The sequence below is a fragment of the Miniopterus natalensis genome, chromosome 4 (genome assembly GCF_054644295.1).
Source record: "Miniopterus natalensis isolate mMinNat1 chromosome 4, mMinNat1.hap1, whole genome shotgun sequence".
NCBI lineage: Eukaryota > Metazoa > Chordata > Mammalia > Chiroptera > Miniopteridae > Miniopterus > Miniopterus natalensis.
Genome location: NC_142084.1, coordinates 63,303,408 through 63,325,471, shown reverse-complemented (window position 1 = coordinate 63,325,471; position 22,064 = coordinate 63,303,408). Strand labels below are relative to the sequence as shown.

Sequence of the window (22,064 nt, the reverse complement as noted above, 5' to 3'; positions counted from 1 at the left end):
GTGCGTGCAATTATCTGCTCCACTGGTTTTCGTCAGTGTTGTTATCTCCAAGGTGTAGTCCCTACCACACACATTTCTGACCTTCCATGCCATACTCTCCTGCTGATTCATTTCCCATAAGACAGGGTCTCTCCCTTGGCACTGTGGACACTGGGGCTGGGTCTGTCCTGAGCACTGTGAGGTGTTGAGCAGCATCCGTGGCCTCCACTCACTTCATGCCAGGAGCACCCCCAGTTGTGACAACCTCAAATGTCCTCAGATATCGCCCAGTGTCCCCTGAGGGGCAGAATCTACCCCCCAGTTGTATGCAAAGGGATCAAAACCAAAGAAAATGCTTGGAATTTTCAGCTACTCTGTGATGTCCCGTTGACACATTAGAGTGAAACTCAAGCACCACACTGAGCTCAGACTGCTGCAACGTTTTGTCTCCAGATGATGTTCCCAGGTCATCTCTAGAAAAAGTCTCGGTAGCACATATGGAAATGTAATTAGCAGCCGTTTTTCCTCTGCGGTGATGACACAGATTTGGGTCTGTAATAAAGACGAATGAGTCCCTTTAGACCTCAGGGCCAGACTGTGCAGAGTCCCCCCAGGAGAATGACCTGCTGAAAATCAGGGCCAGGTTGTTCTCCATGGGGGAATGTCCTGGTCACTGTTGGGTGTCGAGCAGCATCCCTGGCCCTCACCCACTCAATATCAAGAGTGTCTCCAGTCGTGACAACCATATAGGTCCCCAGACATCGCCCAGTGTCCCCTCGGGGCAATTGTCCCTCTTCCCCTCGTTGAGAATCCTCATGCAAGGAATGTAAATTTTCTTGTGTTTTCTTTGTACCCTGTAGGACCCTGGGGAAATGTTTTTCCAGCAGTTCTTTGCAAGTATCAATTTAGGTCCTGGCTGTCCTTCAGCTCCGTCCTCGGGAGAGGGGCTGTGCAGGTTGATAGTTCTAGTCCCTAACCAGCTGGGTTTGGTAAATAATGTTCCCAGTTTCTTTACCTCTGAGTGACCTAGCTGGCATTTCCTGGTTTTTGTCGTCACAGGTTTTCAGTGAAGAACACTGAACTTGGCCACGGCACTCTCCCTTCCACATGGCCTCTAAGCCTTAATTCTCATAGAAGCCGGACTCCTGTTTTCTGTGATGGTTCGGGGATTTAATTAGATCCCTCTGGTGGAGAGCCCATTATGCGTCTTGCCTCCGAGAACATGATCTGTTTTGGTTCATTTATAAACATGTCCAACTGTTAGGGGAGTTGCTATAGCTGGTGGTATGTTTGAGGAATATAAAGCAGTTTGCAATCCCATAGCATTTTCCATGTGTTAAAATATTACCAATCCCAAGTGTGCAAAAACGTAGTTTGTTATCTATTCTAGTCTCAGCCACAGGGAGAGGCGTTAGAACAGTTCTGATTTAAGGAAAGTAGTATGATATATGTATATATAATGTATAGCATTGTTTTCTGAATCAGCTTTTCCTTTGGGGGATACACAACAACACAGCGTTGAGACCCAGTAATGTAGAAAAACTGCCTGGTGTACTATATATGCCACTGAGTGTGAAACTCTTGAGTTATGAATGTCCACAAAAAATAGCTCTATTTTCTTCACCACCCCCAGACTTCACATTGAAGCAGGCGTTTCCTCCTTTTTCAATTCACCTTGGGAGACCTTGTACTTCTAATAGTGTTTCCACTGTGATGGTCTTCAAGGTGGGCTGCTCTGCTTTTGTGTATTTCAGATGTACAAATTTGTATGTTTTGAACGCATTTCAGATTTTTATCATTTGAGAGTAGATTTGAATTTGGGAAACAGCCTGCATTAGTCTGCTAATGCTGCATAACAAATCACCATCAGGGTGGGTGCAGGAGGCAACAAATTGATGTGTCTCACATCTGTTTCTCTCTCTCCCTCTCTCTCTCCCCCCTCCCCTTCCACTCTCTCTAAAAGCAATGGAAAATTCTCTCCTTGGGTGAGAATGAAAAAAAAAAATCAGGAGATTGTCCAGTAAAAACTCTCAGGATAATTGGAATTGCTGATGACATCAGGCCACATCCTGTGTGGTGAGAGCTGGCACTGGATTCAGGTGTGGTCTTCCAATGAGCCAGGCGTAGTCTCTCCAGGACCCCACACTGCTGTCACCTGCCTGCCCTGGGGCCCACCTCAAACTCATCATCCTGGAACAGGCACCAGAGCTCAGCAACCCTCTTCTCGGCCCTCAGGGGGGAATGTTCCCATGCAGAGCTCATTCTGAGCTGTAAATCAGAAAAGCATGTTGGAATGCAGGTGCGCACAAGTCACCTGGGAGCATTTTATAGTTAGTGTGAAGGGCATGTGAGGCCCAGAGCCACTGGCATCCAGGGTTGCTGGGTGGGGGCTGGGAGGCTGCTCGATCCCTTACAATGCCCAGGACAGTCCCACACAGAATGACCCAGTCCCAGTGTCAGCAGTGCCTGGGGTAGAAAGCATGGACTAAGGTTACCTTCTGACTAAAGAATATTCTGTCATTTTAAAAATAGAAATAGAACAAAAATAATCAGAATTGTATGGAACCACAAAAGACCCTGGATAGCTAAAGCAATCCTGAGAAAAAAAGAATTAAACTGGAGGTATCACACTACCTGACTCCAAATCATGATACAGAGCTATGATAATTAAAATAGCATGGCATTGGCAGATAGATAGACATACATACCAATGGAACAGAATTGAGAGCATAGAAATAAAACTACATGTATATGGGCAAATAATATTTTAAAAATATATTATTATTGATTTCAGAGAGAGAGGAAGGGAGAAGGAGAGAGAGAGAAACATCAATGGTGAGAGAGAGTCATTGATCGGCTGCTTCCTGCACGCCCCCTGCTGGGGATTGAGCCTGCAACCCAGCATGTGGCCTGACCAGGAATAGAACCGTGATCTCCTAGATCCTAGGTCGATGCTCAACCACTGAACCATACTGGTGGGGCGGGGCAAATAATTTTTGACAAAGGAACCAAAAACACACAATAGAGAAAAGAAAGCCTCTTCAATAAATGATGCTGGGAGAATTGGAAAGTCACATGCAAATGAATGAAACTAGATTACAGTTTGTCCCTATGTACAAAAGTTAATTCAAAATGGGTCAAACACCTAAATATAATATCTGAAACAATAAATTAATAGAAGAAAACATAGGTACTAAACTTATGGACCTTAGTCTTAGAGAACAGTTTATGAATTTGACCCCAAAGGCAAGGGAAGTAAAGGCAAAAATAAATGAATGGGACTATAACTATATCAAACTAAAAAGCTTCTGCACAGCAAAAGAAACCACCAACAAAACAAAAGGCAACCAACTGAATGGGAGATATTTACAAATAGCTCCAACAAGGGGTTAATATCCAAAATATATAAAGTACTGATATAACTCAACATCAACCAAACAAACAATCCAAATAAAAAATGGACAGAGGACCTGAACAGATACCTCTCCCAAGAAGACATACAGATGGCCAACAGATACATGAAAGGATGTTCAGCTTCACTAGCTATAGGGAAATGCAAATCAGAACTACAAAGAGACACCACTTGACACCTGTTAGAATGGCTGTTACCAACAACACAAGCAATAACAAGTGTTGGAGAGGTTGTGGGGAAAAGGGAACCCTCATTCACTGCTGGTGAGGGTGTAAACTGGTGCAGGCACCAGGAAAAACAGTATGGAGGCTCCTCAAAAAACTATGAATAAAGTTACCATATGACACAGCAACCCTTCTCCTGGTTATCTGCACGAAAAACTGGAAAGCATTTATTTGCAAATATATATTCGCCCCTATGTTCATTGTAGCATTATTCACGGTGGCCAAGCCATGGAAACAACCATGGTGTCCTTCAGTAGAGGCTTGGATAAAGAAGATGTGGCACATATATACAACGGAATACTACTCAGCCATAAGAAAGGGTGGAATGCTGCCATTTGCGACAGCACAGATGGACCTTGAGAATATTATGCTAAGCGAAATAAGTGAGAAAGAGCTAAGAACCATATGATTTCTGAAACTCATAGACAACAGTATGGTGGTTACCAGAGGGAAGGGGTTAGGGGTAGTAAAGGGTAAAAGGGGCCAAATATATAGTGATGGAAGATGGTTTGACTTTGGGTGGTGAGCCAACAATGCAGTATACAGATTATGTATCATAGAAATATACACTTGAAACCTATATGATCTTATTAACCAATGTCACCCCAAGAAATTTAATTTTTAAAAAAGAATATTCTGTAGGTCTCACACTAGGACCCTAAGCTGTGCCAAGTCCACTGGGGCTCTGGGAAGATGAGCTGGTGCAGCAGTGCCTGTCCTGCTCAGCACATTTTACCCTCCAGAGGCTGCAGGGCTGACCTTGCCAAGTCAGGGGAACATGGTTTCCGGAGCACCAGAGCTCAGCAGAAGCCCCCAGTCCATCCCACGGGAGAGCAGGTCTCGATGACAGCACTGCCCGCACACCACCAGGGCCTCAAAGGCAGCTGGGCTGTTGTGCTGCTAGCCCGCCTGAAAGGCTGGGGCGGGCCCTGGTGGGTGGGGAAGGGCAGACCGCCCGGCTGGCTGAATAGGGGAACCCAGGGCGGGCCTCCTTGACCAGAGCCCGGGGGATAGGCCTCCCTTCCCAGGGAGGCTGCCTCTGTGTCTGTTCCTTCAACAAAATACTCCCTGAGCACGCAGACTGAGTCTGAAGAGAAAACACTGCAGGGCCTGCGGTGGTGATGTTGGATATCTCTTTATGAGGAGTCAACAAATTTCTGTCAAGGACCAGAGTAAATATTTTCAGCTTTGCGGGCCAGGCAGTCCCTGTCACAGCTACTCAGCCCTGCCCTTGTAAGCATGAAAGTGCCATAGACAGTATTTAAGCGAATGGGCATGGCTGTGTTTCAATAAAACATTGTGTACAAACACAAGTGGTTGGCCGGATTAGGCCTCCTGTCTCTGGTAGATCAGCCTGGCCCTCCGCCTTCCCAATGCAGAGGTCCCTTATTCAAAGTAGCATTCAACACTTATGACTAGCCCCTTCTTCTCTGAGGCTTTCTCCTATCTTGGAGATCTCAGGCTGGCTTTATTGCCTTTCTGAGCCTCAGTTTCCCCATCTGTAGAATGAGGATAATTATACTTTATGGAGTTCTATATAGATTGTTAGATATTATAGGACCGTTCTCATCTGGGGTGATTCTACTCCCAAGGGACACTGGCCGATGTCTGGGGACATCTGTGGTTGTCATGACTGGGGGTACCCCAGGCATTGACTGAGTGGGGACCAGGGTGAACACCTTGCAGTGCCCAGGATAGCCCCTCACAGAGAACAGTCCAGCCCTGGATGTCTGTAGGGCTGAGGGGAGAGACCCTGGTGTCTAATAAGTTATCTTGCAAAGATCAGGAGATGTTAGTTGTCTGTCTTTGGACCACTGCTTCACATTTATTTTCCAGAACTCTCCATCCATAAAATTGCCCTCTGCCATACCTGGGCGCTGGCTACACATTTGGCAGGCACTAGTTGCGTGCCACCTGGTGCTACGGCCTCCTGAGTGGATGCAGCCCATTTTCCAGATCTGCCTGGATGTTCCAGAGGTTTCCTCTAGCAGTAAGGGTCTCAGCCACCATGGCTGGTGCAGGAACCACTCAGCCACCTGTCTTTTCTCCCCCTCCTTCCTTTCATAAGAGCAAACTTTCCCACTCATTAGCATATCCTGTTATTAGCATCTTTCTTTTCTAGGTTTTATATAATGCTTTCATTATTAGATGCTGTCACAGGGACTTCATGTTCCCTCAATCATATTTTAAAGCATTCTCTAGCATACATAACTAATTGCCTATTGGCACTCCCTTTTCTTTTTTTAAAATAAACTTTTATTTTAGAATTGTTTTAGAGTCCCAGAAAACTGGGAAGACAGTGCAGAGTTCCCATACACCCCACACCTAGTTCCCACTGTTAACATCATACATTATTCTGGTACATTAGTCACAACAAATAAACCAATATTTTTGTGTTCTTATTAACTATTGTTCATGCTTTATTTAGATTTCTGTAGTTTTCTGTTAATGCCCTTTTTTTGCTCCAGGACTTCACCCAGGACCCCTTGACATTTGACGTGTCTCCTTAGGCCCCTCTGGGCAGTGATGGTTTCTCAAATTTTCCATATGCAGAAACCAGTTCTCAATCTAGGGATGGATTATAAGGGGACCTGACCAGTGGCAATTTTGCAGGTGATAAACTACCCTATCTAGAAAATTTTGCTCACCAAATTTAGGTATTTTGTTATTTATTTTTCTTTATTCCCATCCCCTCACACCCCTCCCCTTTGGCAACCATTAGCTGGTTCTCTATATCTATGAGTCTGTTTCTGTTTTGTTTGTTCATTTATTTTGTTTTTTTACATTCCACATATAAGTGAAATCATGGTATTTGACCTTTTCTCTCTGACTTATTCCACTTAGCATGATGCCTCAAGGTCCATCCATGTTGTCCCAAGTGGTAAGATTTTCTTTTTTTAAAACAAAAGTTTTGTGTTTTTGTTTTTTTGTTAATCCTCACCTGAGGATATTTTTTTCATCAATTTTCAGAGAGAGAGAGAAACATCAGTGTGAGACAGACACATTGATTGGTTGCCTCCAATACACACCCCAGCTGGGACCGAGGATTGAACCTGCAACCCAGGCATGTGCCTTTGCCCTGGAATCAAACCCAAAACCCTTCAGTGCTTGGCCCTATGCTGTAACCACTGATCCACACCAGCCAGGGCAAGATTTTATTTTTTATGGTTGAGTAATATTCCATTGTGTGTATGTATCACATCTATTATTTTTATTTTTTAATCTTCACCGAAGGATATGTTCTTACTGATTTTTAGAGAAAGAGAGAAACATCGATGTGACAGAGAAATGTCGGTTGCCTCCTGTACGTGCCCTGACTGGGAATCGAACCTGCAACCTTTTGGTGTACAGGATGATGCTCCAACCAACTGAACCACCCGGCCAGTGCTCACATCTTTATCCAGTCGGCTACTGATGGACACCTAGGCTGCTTCCAAGCATATTTTGTCTGTTGTAAGCAATGCTGTAGTGAACATAGGGGTTCATATATCTTTTTGAAGTAATGTTTTTCCTTCGGGTAAATACGCAGAAATGCACTTGGTAGTTTGTGTGGCAGCTCTAATTTTAGTTTTTTGAGGAAGCTTCATGCTCTTTCCCATAGTGGCTGCACCAATTTGCAACCCCACCAACAGTGCACAGAATTCCCTTTTCTCCCCATCTTCACGCACCTGGGTGTCTGTTGATTTAGTGACGATGAATTTAGATATTTTGGATGCCCTTTGCAGTTAGAGTTTTCTAGCTGGTTGATAGAGATGAGGTATTTGCTAACGAAGATAGGCAACAGATTTTTCAAGGCAGTGGTGGGGAAGCAACAGCTCTCTTCTGAATTTAAAAGTTGCCCTCTGTGGTTGTGAGTGTTTTGTGTTGCCAGATGGCCTAAGATGATTGCGACAGGCAGCATTGAGCTTTCCCTATGACCTGTAATCTAATTTCAGGATGAGAGGTGCCTGCATTGGTGCCTGGATATGAGCATTAGTGACTAACATATTGTCATTTTTTCGTAGACCACAAACTACAGCCCCGGGGCAAAATCCACACTACCTAGTTTGTAAATAAAGTTTTATTGGCACATGGCCCACACCCATTTGTCTACGACAGCCCTGTTGAGTTGTAGGGACCTAGACTGTATAACTTGCAAAGCTAAAAATATCTACTGGCTGGCCCTTCACTGAAACACATTGCTGGACCCTGATCTTGTGAACAAAGCAGGTAATGAAGTTCCTAATATAATAAAGAAGTCCTAATGTATAAGTTAATATATAATACATAACATAATAAAGTTTTAATAAAGCAGTTATGTACTATTAACAATATGTCAAGCACTGATTTAAGCATTTTATAGATATTCATTTATTTAATCCAAAAAGCAAACCCATCTAGAAGGTGCTGCCCTCCTTTCCATGCTACAGATTCAGAAACTGAGGCATGGAGGAGAAAGTCATGAAGATGGGACAGACAGCACGCCACCGTGCTGCCTCTCTGATGCAAGAATCTATGTTCCCACCCCCACCCCCTTCCGTGGGATTCAGTGCAGCTGTTTAATTGTGAGCAGAAAGAGAAATCTGTTTGTACACATTTTCCTTTTTTATTGTCCAAAATTGGTCCTCTTTCCAAATCAGTTGCCTGTCCCTCCATATGTTACAATCCCAGATGATGGGGGACACTGCCTAGCATGGTGGGGTAATCCTGTCCCCAAGGGACCTGGGCAGTATCTGGGGACATCTGTGGTTGTCGCACTGGGGGTGCTCCTAGCACTGAGTGGGTGGGGATTAGGGATGCTGCTCAATGTTCCACACTGCCCAGGATGGGCCCCAGAGAATGACCTGGCCCCAATGTCAGCAGTGCCGAGGGGGGAGATGCTGTGTTATTTGGAAAAAAACTGAGGCCGATCCTGCTCATAGAAGACACTAGAAAAATCCCCAATAGACATTTAAACCAGGGGAACCCCCCTCCTGTGTTACATAGAGGAGGGTTGGGCCAGCCTCTAAGGCACCAAGAACATCATTCTACTCGGCTCCCAGAGACCGACCTTTAACCCCTGGGGTTAAGCTCACTGTGCCCATTTGCCCTGTCTCGTTAGGGATGTGATGGCTCCTGATTTGGTTCAGCCATGGCCAACCCCGCAATCAGCCTAGTGGTTTTGGAGCAGTGTGTCACTGCCCCGGCCCCCAGGTACCTTTCCTAGTCCCTAGGCTCTCTTCCCCCTTCATTTGCAGTCAGAGCTCGTCAGGGTGACATATTTAGATGGTTACTGTGGTGATGAGTGAAGGCTGAGGTAATAGCTGCAGTGAGTGCATAAAAGCCAGCGCTGTTTCTATATCCAGCCTCCAGCGAGATGAGGCACTCCTGCTACTTGCGGGTGGGCTGTCAGTGTGGGAAGAGAAGGGAAGGGGTTCATATGTCCTAGTTTACCCGCTCAGATTCCAGAGGCAGGATCTGCAACCTGGTGGGGGAGAGCTGCCTGTTGCTGGTTCCCTGGCAGTCCCTGCCATGAGGGGCGTGCTTAGAGCAAGGGCTCTCATCCGGGGCAGTCCTTCCCGAGGACACTAGGGTGTGTCTGGGGACATCTTTGTTGTCAGGACTATGGGTGCTTCTGGCATCAAGCAGGTGAGGGTTCGGGTATGCTGCTCAGTACTCCCCAGTGCTTAGGAAGACACCCCCCCAGAATGACTGGCCCCCATGTCTGTAGTGCCAAGGGGAAGAACCTTGCTTTAGGGGAAAGATGATAGAGGCAATGGATTTATTCTGTTTCAGAAGCTTGGTGCTGGCATTGACGTCGATAATTTGTGAAATCCCAAAGGCTTCACTCTCTCACCCTAGCTGTTCTACCACTCTCCTCTCATTGAGTTTACCAGTCCTATTGGGCTGTGTCTCTCCAGGTTATTACTGTAATAGAGGCTTGGAAAACAGAAAAATGAAGCCCGGCCGGGCGTGGCTCAGCGGTTGAGCATCCACCTAGGATCCAGGCGATCAGGATTCGATTCCGGGTCAGGGCACATGCCCGGGTTGCGGGCTGCAGCCGATCAATGACTCTCTCGTCATTGATGTTTCTATCTCTCTCTCTCCCTCCCCCTTCCTCTCTCTGAAATCAATAAAGATATATTTTTAAAAACACACACACAAAAAACAAACAGAAAAATGAAAATGCCAGTGCTGTTCTATGCTTGCCATTAGAAAAATGTAATAGCTGACTAAATGTCTACGTGGAGATGTCAGGTGAATCAGCTCAGATGCAGGTGTATCAGCTGTCTATTGCTCTGTAACAAATGGCCCCCAAACTTAAACAACAAGCATTTATTACCCCGCAGTTTCTATGAATTGAGAATTTGGAAGCAGCTTAACTGATGGCTCAAAGACTCTCAGGAGGTTGCAGAGCATATGTCAACAAGGGCTGCTTCATCTGAAGACTCACCTGGGGCTAGAAGAGCCACTTCAGGATGGCTCCCTTGTGTGGCTGGCTGTCGATGGGAGGTCTCAGCTCCTCTCCACATGGACCCCTCCACAGCGCTGCTTGAGCATCCTCACAATGTGGTACCTGGTTTCCCTCAGAGAGAGTGATCCCAGAGAGTGAGGAGGAAGCCTGTGTGTTTCATAACTTGGTCTTGGAAGTGGTATGCTATCACTTCTGCCACATGCCATTGGTCACACAGACCAACTGTGATACAGAGTGGGAGGAGGTCTCACAAGAGCATGAATATCAGGAGATGGGTTGGTTGTTGGCGACTGGCTACCACAGCAGGTGAACTTATCTCTGAAAATAGTCAAATGGGACATTAGTTTATTTGCCCAATGTTCCTAAAAAAAGAAAAACACCACCTGCTATCACAGAGAAATGCTATGTGAAGTGATGGATTTAGTGATTTCACCAAGAAATGGCAGTTGTTGGTGTTTTGTGTGCAGGCTGTTCCCAGGGCATCCTGGGTAGAATTGCAGTTTCTAGAACCATCCTTGAGATGCCTTTTGTCCACTTATTTCGGCTGTTTCTATCCTTCACGCAAAGTTTGGAGGACAGGCATGGGGAGAGGTGGAGGATGAGGGATGTGTCCAGTTTCTCCTTTCCATGTGGTGTTGGGCCTCGCTGAGAGCTTCACACCAAGAGATGAGAGGAGTAGAATCTCCCCAACAGGAATGGCAGGAGGAACAGGTTGAGCCTCAGGCTAGATTGCACAGGGACACATCAGTAATGGGAGAATGAAGAGATTGTCTCCTGCTCTGTGCCGTCTTACAGAAAAATCAGCTCTTTATCAGCCAGCATATGCTTCCCATTGGCCAAATGGCATTTGGCGATAATCCACGGGAGTTCATGTGGGATGATTCTATTGGGGCTTTCCTCTAATCTGCCCCTGGGACTGCCATGGTTCCCTGGCCTGACATGGCTCTGATGTCAGTTAATCCAGGCCTGAGTGGTCAGGAGATTTTGATCCTCATATATTATTATGGCACTTACAGGGGCTTGGTGGAAAAACGAGGAAATCTATTTGGCCAGGACTGACCTCGCTTCTCTCTGGCTCTTGTTCATAACAGCTGTCAAATGAATCAACTGGCAAAATCTGAGTGCTTAGCGATCATCTGGTCTGAGATGGGCTCTCTCCTCCCTTCCTCCTTCCTCCTTCCTTCTTTCCTTCCTTTCTTCTCCCCTTCCTTCCTTCCTAACTTCCTTTCTTTGTGACTCAGTTTCTTCATTTATAAGAAGTGAATTATGCCCTGGATGGCATGGCTCAGTGGTTAGAGTGTTGGCCTGTGCACCAAAGGGCCTCAGGTTCAATTCCTGGTCCATGGCATGTACCATGGTTATAGGCTCGATCCCTGGCCCGTTTGTGGGAGGCAACTAATCGATGTGTCTCTCTCACATTGATGTTTCTCTTTCTCTCCACCCCCTTCCACTTTCTCTAGGAACCAATGGAAGAAAATATCCTCTGGTGAGGATTAACGAAGAAGTGAATTATAATAGTTGTTATAACTAAATGAGCAGATATATATAAAAAATGTGTAGCATAGAGACTGGCACATATGTGTTCAGTAAGTATTGGGATATTTTTATTCTACTGTATGAATGGTTTACTTCAATGGGCTCCTGTTATGTTATTACTTAGCTAATGCTGCATAACAAATCACCCCAAATGTGGTGACTTAAAACAACACACATTTAGTATCTTACAGTGGGTCAGGAATACAGGTATTGGTTTAGCTGGGTCCTCTGCTCAGGTTCTCTCACTGATTGCAATCAAGGTGTCATTCAGGGCCGGGGTCTCATCAGAAAGCTCAACTGGGGAAGTTGCCAATTCCCAGCATTGTGGCTGTTGGCTGGATGCAGTTTCTCTGGGCCTTAGTTCTTCTCTGGCTGCTGGATGGAGGCCACGTGGACTTTGCCGACTTGGCTGATTGCTTTGTCACAGCGTGCAGGCTGAGACAGCAGTTGAATTTGTTAGCCAGGCGGAAGTCATAGTCTTCTGCAGTGTAATATCAGAAGTGACCCCCCCTCACCTTTGCCAGAGTCACTGGCCCCACCAACACTTCAGGGGAAGGGATTAAACAAAGGTGTGACCACCAGTAGGTGAAGTCTTGGAGTCAGGCAGGCAGTAAACAAAGTTTATTTCTATCCCTTTTGTTCTGGGTTACAGGAGTATTTCTCACAGAGCAGTGTGTGCTGTGAGGTTTGCATTCGTCATCCAATTTCAGTCTTTTTCTCAACCCCCAAGTAGATAGTCTTTGCTCTTTTTCAGCTGAGAAAATGGAGCCACGGGACATAAAACACGCAGCCATTAGGTGCCATTGCCAGCACTCAGCACACGTCTGCCTGACCCCACAGTGCCATTTGGCGCCATCGCCTTTCCTGAATGACTCCTGCCAATAATTGGTGTGGAATGCTGTTTTTTTTTTCCTCAGAAGAAACCAGTGTTTATAAGCCACTCTGTAGGAAACTCTCATAACACCAACATACTGTGTGTCCCTTATGTGCTGGGGCTCCTGGAGGGCCACAGCCATTGTGATATCCTTGTCCCCCTGCCCCAAGAATCAAACTCAAACAGAGAACACACAATTAAAAAATTTTTTTTAAAAATTAATTTTAGAGAAAAGAAGGGAGAGGAGGGAGAGGGGGAGAGAGAAACATCGATTGGCTGCTTCCTTCCTGCATGCCCCCTACTGGGGATCGAACCCGCAACCCTGACATGTGCCCTGATCACAAATTGAACTGGCAACCTGTTGGTGCATGGGACAACGCTTGATCCACTGAGCCACACTGGCCAGGGTGAGAGCACACAATTTAATTGTATTTATATCTGGCAGGAGTGACAAGTATGGTGTGTCCCTTCTCTGCTGCTCCATGAGAAAGTGTAATCAATCCTGGGTCTCAGGTGTGCCTCAAAATCTGCCCAGAGCCCCTGGCTTCAGGATTGATGGGTTAAAGTCACATTCCATGCCACCTGCACAGCGCATGGGCCTCTATGTCCCCCAGTTCTCTGTGAGTACCCCTTTGCACCCCCCCCACCCCATGAGGTCGATAACAGGGTCCTGCCTGAAAAGGGATTTACCTTTTAAGATGAGAAAGCAGCTCAGGAAGCTGTAGTGCAGTGTTTCCCCCTCCTCCCTGCAGGGGACAATGGACGACATTTGGGAACATCTATGGCCTTATGACCTCAGGAGCTCCTGTCATTGAGTGGGTGGACCAGGAATGCTGCAGCACCCCACAGTGCCCAGGACGGCCCCACAGAGAACGATTGCCCCAAATGTAAGCAGTGGGGGGAGGGGTCCAGATTCTAGAGGGGGAGAGGGCAGCATTTGCTCCGATGTTGGTTGTGCAAACCCTTTGAAAAAGTTCTGGTAGCTCTGATCTAGAGAAGTAGGTAGGGACTTGCTGGCTTCCTGCCTAGATTTGACATCCTGGGTCAGTTGGGGCTGGTTCCTCAGCTCCTTACTGGTGACGGGTTCCTGCAGCCCTTTATCAGGGATTTCAATAAGCCAATTTCACGGCCCTCTTTTTAGCAGTTTCAAACATCCAGGTTTGGGAACTAAGGATCCGGTCACCTGTGTCCCTGCCCACTACCCACCGCTTAGACCCGTTAGCTGATAATCTGACAAATCTATTGAACCCTTTCTGAATTGTAAGGGGGAAAAAAAATCTAGGAAATTAATGAAGGAAGACCCTCAAGTACTCTTGGTTTGAGATCGTGGTTTTTGTCTTCCTTTTTCAAGGTGACAGATGACACAGCTGAAGTCTGCAGCTGAGAACTAGCCCACATTACAGGCCTGGCTCCAAGCCAAGCCTGTGCTGACCGTGCCCCTGTGCCCAGCCCATAGGAATGCAGTGGGGTTCCCAAGTGTCCCTGTCTATTTCAGGCCAGGTTCTGGGCAGGAAGGGGCCCAACTTTACCCAGCTCTGGGGTTGGCCTGTTCTCCCCAACATCCTCCTGCTCCATAGGCTGTGTTCCCTTACCACCTACAGGAATTACTGAGCCCCCCCTATAGGTGGGCTCCATGAAAGCTATTGGAACCACCATGCAAGGAAAACACATGACATTCTTGCCATTTGGGATCTTGTCTCTCCTGGGGAGACTCACCTTTGAACCATATGATGCTGATGGTCACAGTCTCTTCAGGGGGCAGTGGCAGTGTTCTGGGATTATATAGCGTGATGCTTGTACACCCTGTGAATATCCTAAAGGCACTGAATCAGACACTTTAAAAGGGTGAATTTTATAGTATGTGAATATATCTCAATTTTTAAAAAAGGCATGTGGACAATGGGGCTCACAGGTTGTAGGAAATGCTGCCCACAAGAGTAAGTGTGAGTCCTTCCTGAGGGCATCCCTGATCACCACCATGGTAAATAAGGCCCCTGTTTCCTTAAGGATTTATTTCTCCCTCACAGCACCTGGGATTTTCTACCCAGAGTGTTCATTATTTGTGTCTGAGGTTTATCTACCCTGCTTTGTGGGTAGTTCCTAAGGGCAGGGTCTGTGTGGGTTTTGCAGGCTCCTGCGCACCCAGCTGTTGCCATCTTGAAATTTGCACTAATTCTTGAACCAGGGGTCCTACTGTTTCATTTTTTCGCTGGCTCTGAAAATTCTCTAGCGGGTCCTATAGAGAGGTCCCACCTCCTCTTTTCAGTGCTGACCCTTCTGGGGGGCTTGGGATTCACTCTGACGAGAAAGTGAAAGTCCAGCGTTCTGTCTGGGTGAGCAAGCCTGTGAAGGTCATGCGGATAGCTCGGTGCCAGCTGGTAGAGCTCACAGCCTGCCATCTCATGACCCTGGGGATGGAGCTGCAGGGATGTGTTTTGTCCAGGCTGCTCTCTGCCCTGGCCCAAGCTGGTCCGGGCCAAGGGCAGCAGGGGTGGAGATCACCTCACTGCTCAAGTCCAAGTCCAAGGGCTCAAGGACAGCAGCTTGCAGCTGTTGTTAAAGGGCCGGGGATGGGGAGATTTGCAGTTGGTAGATGTCAGGGCAGAATGAGAAACCATTTTTAAGTGATTCATAAAACTCCTGTGCTCACAGCAATACGATTCACAACAGCCAAAAGGTGGAAACAACCCAACTGTCCATTAGTGGATGATGGATAACAATGTGTCCATCCACACAGTGGAATATTACTCGGCCATGAAAAGCAATGAGACACTGACACTTGCTACAATGTGGATGGACCTTGAAAACATGATGCACAGCAAGAGAGGCCAAACACAAAAGGTCATATAGTGTGTGATTCCATTTATGTGAAATGTCCAAAACAGGCAGATCCTCAGAAACAGGAAGCGGGCTAGTGGTTGCCAAGGGCTGGGGAGTGACTGCTGATGGGGGGCAGGGTATCTTTTAAGGATGATGAAAATGTCCTAAAATATAATTGTGATGGTCACACAACTTTGTGAATATACAGAAAAACCCATACTGAATCATGCATTTAAATGGATGAATTGTGTGGCATCAGAATTATATCTTAATAAGACTGTCTAAAAAACGGTGCTTAGTTTATTAGTCACTGTTTCCTAGTTTTTATAATGCCTCTTAGTTGTGTAAGGAGCTATCATCTGGGAAACTGGGTGAAGGGTGCCTGGGACTCCTCTTTACTAGTTTTGCAATTTCTTGTGAGTCTTTAATTGATTCCAAAAAAAAAAAAAAAATTTGAAGGATCATATACATAGATGGTTCTTGCAAGGTTGAGGCAAGTCTTGGCCTCCAGGTTCATGGGCATGTTGCTCCAGCCCTTTCATCTTTCACCTCTTCCAGCCACTGTTACTTGGCAGGATAGTCCCCAGGTGTCCCTCTTGCTCCAGTGCCCCAGCAGTTCCCCGTCCTAAGTGGTGGCCTGGAAGAGCATACGCTGCTGGGTTAGATTCCAAAGCGCATACGGCATTCCTGGAGCACTGGTGCCACCTTCAGGTTACAGTGGGGATTTCAGTTCACCGTCCTGGCCTTATACTAACAAATTAGCCTGGAACTCAGAGAAAGGAACCAGCACTTAAAAATTTTTCATTGCGTTATTTTGTTAAATACACTTTTAACTTTAAAATAGTTTTGGATTTTCAGAAGAGTTTCAAAAATAGTACAGCAAGTTCCCATCTACCCATCACCCAGTTTTCGAGTGGTTGCATCTTCCATAATCATGGTATATTTGTGACAACCAAGGAACAGATGTGGGTACATTTATTTGAATTCAGCTCCACTCCTTATTCGGATTTCACTAGTTTCCTCTCTCTGCCCCTGTCCAAGACCTCAAAATGCATTTATTTCTTATATCTTCTTAGGGAAAACTGGGTGAGTTGGTCACCCTATGGGCGCCCTGGGGCAGGGGATTGACTCAGTCTCCCCTTCTTCCTCCCATGAGGTTCAACTGATACAGGTGAACGTCTTCCTTTTAAAAAGGGAATTTATTTTATTTTATTTTGTTAATTCTCACCTGAGAATATTTTTTCCATTGCTTTTTAGAAAGAGTGGAAGGGAGGGAAGGAGGGGAAAAGAGAGAGAAACATTGATGTGAGAGAGACACATCTATTGGTTGCCTCCCACATGTGCCCTGATCAGAGCCAGGGATCGAACCTGTAACCCTTTGGTGTGCAGGCTGATGCTCTAACTACTAAGCAACACTGGCCAGGGCTGAATGTCTTTTATAATTTCTAAAAGGTCACGTAAACATCCAATCCTCTCATTTAATTTAGTTTTGGAACATGTGGAAATTTATCAGGGATAATATAATCAACCTCTAATTGCCTTCCCCCCCCCTTTTAATCCTCACTTGAGGATATGTTCATTGATTTTTCCCCCCCATTGCTTGGAGAGGGGGGGAGAGAGAGAGAGAGAGAGACATCAGTGTGAGAGAGACATACTGATTGGTTGCCTCGTGCACACACCCTGAATGGGGCCTAGCCTGCAACCAAGGTACATGCTCTTGGCTGGAATCGAACCTGGAACCCTTCAGTCTGCGAGCCAAAGATCTAATCACTGAACCAAACTGGCTAGGGCTATGTTCATTGATTTTAGAAAGAAGAGAAGGGGGAAGAGAAAGAGAAACATCAGTGTGAGAGAGAAACATCCATCAGATGCCTCCCATACTCACCCTGACAGGGAATTGAACCCGCAACCTTTCGGCATATTGGACAACGCTCCAGCCAACTGAGCCATACCGGCCAGGGCTCTGATCTCCTCAAATCTATCCTCTCTGCATCTTGAAACATCCTATTTGTGCTGTCCCCAGTGTCTGTCAGAGTAACCAGAAGGCAGGACTCCCAAAATGATTTTATCGTTGTCTAGTTATGAGCTTGCAATTCTTTGATGCTAATGCCCGCAGTAACACCTGAATTTCTGGCCACATGATGCTCAACTAAAGTCTTATGATTTTCTTCCAGGGAGCAGACGTTGGGTTCCTGGAACCTCAGCGCTGAAGGCAGCCAGGCCTTGCACACAGGTCAGTGTCATGAAGTGTTCCTTTTTTTCACATTCGCAGTTCACACAGGTATTGGGTTGGCCGCTCCAGGCCAGGATGAGAGCGAAGAGGCCAGGTTGCCATTGGAGCATTTGTCCTGCTGTGCGCGCCTGACTCTTCTCTGAGGGTTTGTCTTTTCCATCAAGAGCGCCTGGAGCAACACGGAATATCTTGTGCTCTTGAGTTCCAGTCGCCCATGAAGTAGGGGGACAAGGGCTGGTCCCAGTCTATCCCAGGACAGGGTCAGGGCAGAGAGTGTGCAACTGTGTTAGTCTGCTTTCAGCCGTCTTAGCTTAACCGTTGCCAGGAACAGAGCTAAGTCACTGGACGTGATGAATATCTGAAACCCGTCACCCACCCTGGCAGACTGGGAAAGACCTCAGTGGCTTCAGGAAGGTCCTTTTTTTAATATGTTTTTATTGATTTCAGAGAGAGAAAGGGAGAGATAGAAACATCAGTGATGAGAGAGAGTCTTTGATCAGCTGCCTCCTGCAACCCCCCCCCCCCCCCCCCCGGGGAATCAAGCCCAAAACCCAGGCAGGTGCCCTGACCGGGAATTGAACCATGACCTCCTGGTTCATTGGTTGACACTCACCCACTGAGCAACACCAGCTGGGCAGGATGGTTCTTTTTTAACAAGTTAGGACCAAAGCTAAGGCTCAGGTCCTGTTCTGTTAGTTCCTATCTGTTTATCTCTGTTCTCATTCCCCAAAGGATTTTGAGTGGCTTTTACAATGTGGGAAGAGGGAATAATGTGAAAATTAGTTAGAGATTGCTGTGCGCTCTGTGCCACTGCCTGCCTGTTGTGTTTACTATAATTCTCTGGTATGTTTCCTGCCCAGCAGGGAGGCCCCACTCCTGCTCCTTCATCTTTCATAGATGTCTTTGCTTCTGTCATGGAGTTTTCTCTTTCATGCGATCGTTAGAATAAACTTCCGGTCTCTAACAAAAATTCGGATGGAATTTTGATTAGGATTGTGTTTATGGATAAACTTGAGGGAGATCTGATATCTATAATGTTGGCTATTCCCATTCAGTGTGTGTATTTGTATAAAAGAAAAAAATGTTACGAAAGAAGACAGACCCCAAAGACAATGCATTATATGATTCCATTTAGTTGAAATTTCTAGAAGAAGCAAAACTGCCAGGGCCTGGGTGGGAAGGGGGTTGGTGTGAATGAACACCAGGAATCTGATGGGATAAAGGAAAGGGTCCAACACTTCGTGGCAGGGACTGTCACACAACTCAGTGAATTCACTAGAAAATCTTGGGTTATGCACTTTAAACTAGTGAATTTTACAGAAGTTAAAGTGCACTTCAGTAAAGTTAAAAAATATATATTTTATCTAAGCTAGAGAGAGAGGCTGTCCCTGAAGCCAGAGGCCAAAAGCTGAGGTTGGAGTCCTGGTGTCTGCCTGATTTGTTTATGCTCAGCCTAGGTCCAGAGCAGATTTAAAATGTAACTCCTGCCCTGGCCAGTGTGACTTAGTGGTTAGAGCATCAGCCTGCACACCAGAGGGTCTCAGGTTCGATTCCTGGTCATGGGCATGTACCTGGGCTGCAGGTTCGATTCCCACCCCCAGTGGGGGTGCATGCAGGAGGTAACCAATAGATGTGTCTCTCTCACATCAATGTTTCTCTCTCCTCTTTCCCCCTCCCTTCCACTCTCTCTAAAAATCAATGGGGGGAAAAAACCTAAAATGTAACTCCTATTTTACAAAGTCGCCAACCAGTGGGGAGTTTGGTGAATTATGTGTATAGTTGGGCAAGGTTGTGGCCGGGTGTATGGTTTGCACAGCTCATGGACAAGCAAACCCCGCCCATCAGTTCTTTTTAGTATCAACGTCACACTGATGTCCTGTAAAAACAGTGGAAATGCAGACAAGTATAGAGAAGGCAATGTCACCCAAACCTCCCCCCCATGACCATTGCTGACATCTGTTGAGCACCTTCCCTGAGTTTCTGTGAATTACATTCACACAATGATTTTAAATAAGTAGATTTTTTTTTTTTTTTTTTTTTTAGTGAGCTCATTTCGCTTGATGGGCGTTTTTTCTTATCAGTAAAGCTAGATTTCCATCTTTCCTGATGTTGGCTTAACATTCCACCTTATAGACAAATTATAATTAATTTTTTAGAGATGATTTTATAACTGATTTGACTGGTGTCCTCTTGGTAGGCTCCTGTGGGTGTTTATTTTCTTTTCCTTTTTGCTATGCTTTGGGATGAATGTTTTTGTGCCAACTTTGTATAGCCTTGGTTGGTTATTACTTAGGGTAAGTTCCTATAAGTAGTTTTGTGGGGTGTATATGTGTGTGTGTGTATTTAAATTAGAGTGTTTTCATTTACATTTTTGACTTTCAGCCACAGGACCTCCGGAAATGTACCATTTTTTATTTCCAGGGCCCCTTTTCTTACCATAAAAACTGTAGTTGGCTACAGTTTTCATGTCTTTACCAATCTGACCAGCCAGGTCACTTGTGTGGCTGCTGTGTCGGGGTCTTCTGCATTATCCATGAATTCAGCATTCTCTCTCAGGAGCTTCTGCTGTGAGTGGCCTGGCTATGTTGTCTAATCTCCTTTGTGTTGGGAGTTTCTTTCTCTCATGGATTTGCGTGAGCTCTTTGCACATATTTGTTGGAATGTACTATATTTCTCCATTTGGACTCTGTCTGGTGTGTCACAAATGTGACTATTTTTCTGAGTGTGTTTTCCCACTTGGCTGGTGGTGGTTCTCCTGTAGGGAACTAGAACTATAAATGTTTCCCGGACACAAGTGTTCTCCTTTGTGTTTGGGAGGCATTCTTCAGTTTTGAGATTATAAAAACAGTTCACCTGCAATGTGTCCAAATTGCATATTTTGCACTTAAATCCTTGACCTGTTTGAAATTCAACTGTACTAGTGGGTCTCACCGGGGTGATCCTGTCCCCAAGGGAAATGGCAATGTCTGAGGACATCTGTGGTTGTCACGATTAGGGGTGCTCCTGGCATCAAGTGGGTGGGCCCGGGGATGCTGCTTAACTCCCCACAGTGCCCAGGAGAATCCCCCACAGAGAATGACCAAGTCCTGACGTCAGCAGTACCAGCTAGGGATCCTGCACAGTCTGGCCCTGAGGTCTAAAGGGACTCATTCGTCTTTATTACAGACCCAAATCTGTGTCATCTCCACAGAGGAAAAACAGCTGCTAATTACATTTCCATATGTGCTACCGAGAATTTTTCTAGAGATGACTGGGGAACATCATCTGGAGACAAAACATTCTAGCAGTCTGAGCTCAGTGTGGTGCTTGAGTTTCACTCTAATGTGTCAACAGGACGTCACAGAGTAGCTGAAAATTCCAAGCGTTTTCTTTGGTTTTGATCCCTTTGCATACAACTGAGAGTGGATTTGGCCTCTCAGAGGACATTGGGCCATGTCTGGGGACATCTGTGGTTGTCATGACTAGGGGTGCTCCTGGCATCTAGTGGGTGGGGGCCAGGGATGCTGCTCAGAACCCCCCCAGTGCCCAGGACAGCCCAACGGAGAATTACCACCCAATGTCAGCCGAGGGGAAGCCCTGTTGGAGGGAGACAATTATTTGCTGAGCTGGCATACCACAGGCGGGTCTTGCAAGAGTTGCGAAAGAAATTTCTCAAAGTGGGTAATACCAGGCTTGTCCTGATTGTTTTTAAAAAGTTAATAATCACTTGTTGAGCGCATTGTGTTTGCCAGGTGCTGTGTTACCCACCCACAGGCATCCTCACATTCAGTTCCCCATAGCACCAGGGTCAGAGGTTCCAGATTAAGGGTCATCGTCAGGCAGAGGACTAGATTAAGGGTCCAAGATATACAAGATTCTGACCAGGGTCTCCCATTACCGAGCAGCCACCTGTCTCCAGAGAGCCAGTGTGTCACTGAGTGAGGGTTGCCGCTGCCCATCCTGAAGGCAGAACCAGCGCTCTGATGCACTCCTCTGAATTTCTGCCGATGCCAGTGGTTGGTGGCGTTTGCTCCAGAGTGCCTGAGCCTGGGCAACATTCATCAGAGGGCTGCTGTTTCCTCTGGCAGTCACTAGGGGGCAGAGAAGGCCCATGGGATCAGACTGGCTCAGCATGGGCCCCACAGAGACCCAGGTGTGGATGGAAATTCAGGTGGGTGTAGATGGGTATCCAGATATCTTCAGTCAATCCTTTGCCCCTCTTGGAGCCCTGTGACCATGGGTCCCCATTCTCCAAGACATTCTGATTCAGCGCTGAAAGTCCCATAGTCACCCTATCCCGGGGGCCCCCCTGCCTCATAGACACGGAGACTCCCATTTGTCGGGTGTAGGAGAGAGGCAGGAAACATGAGCTCTGTGACTTTGGGTGCTTGGAGCATCTGCACCCCCCAGACCAACCCTGTACCTGGGCATGGCCCAGTGGCTGGAGCAGAAGCTGCACCAGGGAAGCAAAGAGGCAAGGTTGTGGGTGGCAGCCTGGCTGCTGCTTTCGCACCCCCAAAGACAGGTCCTATAGTGACCTGAAGCTCTGGCCAAGTGGTACCTCTGCACGCTGG

General features: G+C 46.5%; 1 protein-coding gene across 1 annotated transcript in view; it reads left to right on the top strand.

Annotated features, from left to right (window-relative positions):
* GNG7 (G protein subunit gamma 7) overlaps positions 1-22,064 on the top strand; it is a 112,879-nt gene that overhangs the window by 16,163 nt on the left and 74,652 nt on the right. Inside the window, exon 2 of the mRNA XM_087816626.1 lies at positions 17,453-17,511. The gene's annotated coding sequence lies outside the window, so the exon portion shown is untranslated. The remainder of the gene's footprint in view (positions 1-17,452; positions 17,512-22,064) is intronic.